General features: G+C 39.6%; 1 pseudogene; it reads left to right on the top strand.

Annotated features, from left to right (window-relative positions):
- Nucleotides 1-918: 918 nt before the first annotated feature.
- Nucleotides 919-2,124, top strand: LOC101590479 (annotated as a pseudogene).
- The last annotated feature ends 3,857 nt before the right edge of the window (nt 2,125-5,981 follow it).

Here is a 5,981-nt window from a genome sequence, read left to right as displayed (position 1 = left end):
CGGCCCGGTGCCCGTTCGTCAGGCCCCAGCCGGGGCACTCACGGTTCCGGCGCCCGGCGGGCTCGGCGGGAACCCGCACGCAGGGCACGCTCCCCGGGACCGCGCGCGCGCCCGCGAGCCCGAGCACCGGGAGGCGCGGGGCGGGGCGGGGCGCCCGGAGGCTGCCCTGGATACAGAGCATGCGCGGTGCCTGCTTCTGCGAGGGGGGACTACCTAGGAGTGGGCGGGGCTTCTGGAGCGGTGCTGGAGTGGCAGGTAGCCCAGGGGCGTTTCGCCTAAGGCCCACAAACTAGTTTTGGTCTCTGGTTTGTTCCTCTGTTAATAAGGGACAGACTTTGGTTTTAGGACTGCTCTTCAAAGAGAAGACTCCAGTCTTCTTCATGAATAGGTAAGCATGCATACACAGAGATCACCTTGTACCTAAGAGAGCTGCAAAACCTTAACTACTTTCTGAAAAGATCTGGGGAAGGAGAATAGCTCCTTCATGGAAACCTGGTTGAGAAAGAAGAGGAAGTATAGGCAGAGCTAGAGTCAAGAGAAATTGACCTGGAGAGAAAGGTTATCACAATGGTGCACAAGGCAAAGCTCAAATGTTGACTGTTGTTCACAAAACAGGGTTAAAACAGCTGCCGGAAGCATGGTTAAAACTCATCTGGACATCATCTTTAACGCTAAACCCAAGACTTTGGCTTTAAGATAGGGCACATGGGAGGCTTGTAGTGCAGAGTCAGGGCAGGACTTGGAATATAAAGTGAATACTGACGCTTGAAATTCTATAGTATGTATTCTTCAAAAGAAGTAGTAGTTTTAAATTCAGGTGTTGGGTCGGAGCTGCTGTCACGAGGCCAGATCTGAGAAGCCTGCACCCCGACGCCTGCCTCAGGTACATTCCCCGTTCCTTTTGGTTCTAAAGCCAAGATGGCCAGTCTCAAGGATCAGCTGATTGTGAATCTCCCTCAGGAGGAACAGGTGCCCCAGAATAAGATCACAGTTGTCAGGGTTGGTGCTGCTGGCATGGCCTGTGCCATCAGTACCTTAATGAAAGACTTGGCAGATGAACTTGCTCTTGTTGACGTCATGGAAGACAAATTGAAGGGAGAGATGATGGATCTCCAACACGGCAGCTTTTTCCTTAGGACACCAAAAATTGTCTCTGGCAACACTATAATGTAACCACAAACTCCAAGCTGGTTATTATCACTTCTGGAGCGTGTCAGCAAGAGGGAGAAAGCCATCTTAATTTGGTGCAGCGTAATGTGAACATCTTCAAGTTCATCATTCCTACTGTTGTAAAGTACAGTCCCCAACTGCAAGTTGCTTGCTGTATCCAACCCAGTGGTTATCTTGACCTGTGTGGCTTGGAAGATAAGCAGGTTTTCCAAGAGCCGTGTAATCGGCAGTGGTTGCAACCTGGATTTAGCCCAGTTCCACTACCTGATAGGGGAAAGGCTGGGCATACATCCACTGAGCTGCCACGGCTGGATCCTTGAGGAGCAGGGAGACTCCAGCGTCCCTGTGTGGAGTGGCGTGAATGTTGCTGGTGTCGCTCTGAAGAATCTGCACCCTGAGTTAGGAACTGATGGGGAATAAGGAGCATTGGAAAGAGCTTCACGAACAGGTGGTTGGCAGTGCTTATGAAGTGATCAAACTAAAAGGCTACGTATCCTGGGCCATTGGACTGTTGGTGGCAGATTTTGCAGAAAGTATAATGAAGAATCTTAGGAGGGGACATCCAATTTCTACCATGATTAAGGGCCTCTATGGAATCAAGGATGATGTCTTCCTTAGTGTCCCTTGTGTCCTGGGACAGAATGGGATCTCTGATGTTGTGAGGGTGACTCTGACGCCTGAGGAAGAGGCACATTTAAAGAAGAATGCGGATACCCTGTGGTCGATCCAGAGGGAGCTGCAGTTTTAAAGTCTTCCAGTGTCACCACGTCACTGTCTAGGCTACAGGAGGGCTTAGTTGGAGTTTTGCCAGTTGTTCTTTTTATCTGATCTGTGATTGAAGCAGCACTATTAAAATGGCCTGGGGAAAACAATTTCCGAAAGTTAGAAGTAGAAACGGTTCACAAAACCCCACAGCTCTGTCCTAATACTGGATGCTGCTATACCTGTAGTCCTGGTTAGTATGAAGTAGCCCAGCATCTCTGAGACACCTTGCTGCACAGACTACAGTTACTCTTCGAACAGATGTGTGTTACTCAGTTACACTGCTTCACTCACCAACCTTGTCTGACCTTTCCCCAGTTGGTCACAGCCTGGGATCCAGTATACAAATCCAACACTGCATATGTTGTGCATAACTGTTTTAAAGGATTCTATTTTGTGCAATATATATTATATATATGTATATATGTATATATACACATATACATATATATAGTGTACATTGCTGTATAACGTAAAAAGATCTACCTGTGAAAAGTGCAACCCAGTGTCACACCAACTACAATACCAAAAAAACCTTGAACAGTGGCTACTGTTAAAAAAAAAATAGAAACAAACAAACAAATAAATTCAGGTGTTGGTATCAGGAATGGAAAGGAAAGAGCTAGCCCCTCATATTCTGAATAACCAGATGACTCCTGGCTTTTGGAGAATAGAGAGCTATCTATCATGACAGGCACCTGCTTCAGTAATTAGTAGATCATCACTCTTAATACATGTTTATCAGTAGTTAAAGGGAAGCCATAAAACATATAGCCACAGTCACTAAATTTTTCTTTCAAGGTGAGTTTGGCCCTGGAAGAACATATTTCTGCTTAATTGAAAACCCATTAATTTGAAAGACAGTATAAGAGTTAAAATCCTGCGCTTTGGAAAACAAAAACACTTTTTATAATATAGTTACCTGTTAATAAGCTGATAGTGTCCATAATAATTGATATGACTAGCCTTACTCTGTTCATCTCTAACATGGCATCATAATATTTACTTTGTGTAATGGTTGGGTTGTGTCAGTTTGACTAGGCAGTGGAATCCAGATGATCAAATATTCTAGACATTTCAGTGAAGATATGTTTTAGATGACATTAAGATTTAACACAGTGCACTTGAAAAGATGTATTACCTTCCATACTGTGTGTGAGTCTCACCAGTTGAAAGCTTAATAAAAAAGGACAAACCTCTCTTAAGCAAAAAGGAATTCTGCCAAAGGTCAGTCTTTAAACTGCACTTCTCTGGGACGCTAGCCTGATGGTCCATCAACAAGCCTGCGTGTAGATTTTAAAATTCAAGACTCAACAATTGAGCAGCTAATTCCTAAAAATAATAGGGAAATAGACAGCCATAGAGACAGAGACGGAGATATGTCTTAGAAACTCAATTTGTCGAAATTTTGCTCTTTGGTTTATGTTTATCTGGAGAACTTTTGTTAATGCATCTGGGAAGGTTATGAAGGTTAAGTAATTCTCATCTGAAAAGCAAGCATTACGATGTTTAGCTTGCTAGATTATGGACAATTAAATAAAAGTAAGTGGGGCCAGAGAGATGACTCAGTAGAATAAGTACTTGCCTGGCAAGTGCAAGGCCCTGAGTTCAACCCCTGATACCACCAAAAAAAATAATTAATTAAAAAATAAAAGTAAATGAAGCACCTTCTAAATGCGTAGTAGGGCCTGAATAAATATCAACTCTGATTACTTATAAATGGACACCTGAGGCAAAAACCCAAAGAAGAAAGATGATATTGGGAATTTGAAATCATTTTCTCAGTTCACTGGGTAAGATGTAAAAAGCAGATATATGAAATAATATCTAAACATTTTCTAATTTAAGTTCCAGATAAAATCATTCTTCTTACTACTAGGAAGGAGAATACTAAGAACTTAGTTTTGAAATTATTCTCAATCTCACAGTCTAGTTGCATGATATGACACTCAATTGATATTATTGTTTTATGGATCTTTTTGGGAAGATTAAAATGTTTAAAATATTCAGTTTATTCTATGAATTTTATAACTTGTTATTTATTAGACAATACCCCTGTCTTTGGGGAACTTATAATACCCTCTAGAAAAAAATGAATAAACCTAACTTAAGGAAGAATGTGACAGATGCCTTTCAAAAAACCATAAATGATTCAAAGAGATTATGGGGCCACAGAGGAAAGTGATCAACGATGTAGATTATACCAAAGGAGAGTCACCTGGAGAGAAAACATTCTCTCAGGCTTTCACAGAAAGCAAATTGATCAAGCAATGAGTGTGACTCATCCACATGGCTGACACTGACAAAAGATCAACAAACTGCTGTACAGGGTAAGTCCTGAGGGGATTGGACTGACCTTGTCAGATACAAAAGTTACATTTTTTGTTATTTAGGCTTGCTTTATCTTAGTCTTAACCATCCAGCAGAAAAGTATAAAAATGAGGTATAAAAAGTAAAGCCATATTAATATGCTGAACTGTAAAAGGCTCCAGACATTGTGAGTCCTATGGATGACCCACTGCTATTGTAGACTACTGGACTATATTGGATTACATTGCTGAATTCATGCACTTACAATATTTGAATGGCAATGGAATACACATCTCTGACAAAGGTAAACAAAAAAGGGGATATAAATGGACCATTTTGTAGTTATATATTTATATATATATACAAATATATATATATGTATATACAAAATAGCATAGATATGCAGCTACTTTCTATTAGTTCAATGAGAAGAAAGTTTTGAACAATAGTATTTAGACAAGATATCATGTCTGCATCTTGTACTATGAATACTACAAAGACAAAAATTGCAATGTATTAATTAATGTAACTGTCCTACTAACCCGTTTTGAAAATGTCTCATTGCTACTTCTCTCTCAATAAAATTATTTTTCAAAAATGACATAGAATTTCAAAACAAGATGATAGGAAACCAACAATAGTTATTATATTGTATATTGTTGTCTTCGAAGTAGTTCAGATTAGCAGATATAAACATATAAAACTGGTCCAAAAGTTAAGCATTAACTAATCCTTGCAATAAACCAATAGAAATCAGTAAAAAATAATAAATAAATGATTTACAGTCTAGTCTCAATTGAGTTTTTAAACTCTGGGGCTTAATCTCCTCATGTGGCCTCTCTTATAGATGTCAGCTTTGCATGTATCAACTTGGCGAAAACCAGTGAAGTCCAGCAAGATCTTTTAAAGATGTTTTAAGCAAGGCTGATAAATAGCAAATAAATTACCATTTTCATTCCACTGACTCTGCCTCTGAACTTTAAGGATAATTGGAAGGAGGATGAGAAAGACCTAAAACTTCCCTTATTTTGTCTTTCTATGTTGCCTTGTTGATTTCATTTGAAGGATGATTTATGTTTAGATTAAAAAATAATTTGGGGCTGGGAGATGGCTCAGTAGAATAAGCCCTTCCCTGGCAAGCACAAGGTTCTGAGTTCAATTCCCCAGTTCTGCAAAATTAAATAAATAATAAAATAATAATAATTTACCTCACTCAGTGGAGATTTATGTATAAAAACTAGCATGAAAATAAAAGTAGAGTACAGGTTTATAATGGGACGGCAAGCTGGCTGCCCTTACCATCTTACCTAGAAGACAGAGGTGTCACATTAGCTCCAGGACCAGGGCAGCTCTGCAAGGCTGTGCTTCCTCCTTTTGTACAGGGCTGACAAAAGCAAATAATTTGGGAGAAATACACAGCCCATTAGTGATGTTTTTTTATTTATTCATGAAATATTTATTAAGCACTTAGTATTGAGGGGTCAAAGATAAAGATGTGGCTTCCACTTCTTTGGGGCTCACAATTCCTTATGCAATACTGATTTAAAGGTGTGGATAGTGCACTAATAAGAGATTCCAAATATTGTTGAGGTTCCAATTTTCCTTTAATTCTCCTTTGTATTTTTAAAAATTTTTTATTAATGTTATTTTTTTTTCTGTCTCTCACTCAAATATCTTTTTTTTTCTTTTCAAAGTTTTATTGATAAACATATAGCAATGAGACAGTTTCAAATCAAATC

Source organism: Octodon degus, unplaced genomic scaffold, assembly GCF_000260255.1.
Source record: "Octodon degus isolate 3935 unplaced genomic scaffold, OctDeg1.0 scaffold00060, whole genome shotgun sequence".
NCBI classification, from domain to species: domain Eukaryota; kingdom Metazoa; phylum Chordata; class Mammalia; order Rodentia; family Octodontidae; genus Octodon; species Octodon degus.
This window is presented reverse-complemented; position numbering and strand designations above follow the sequence as displayed.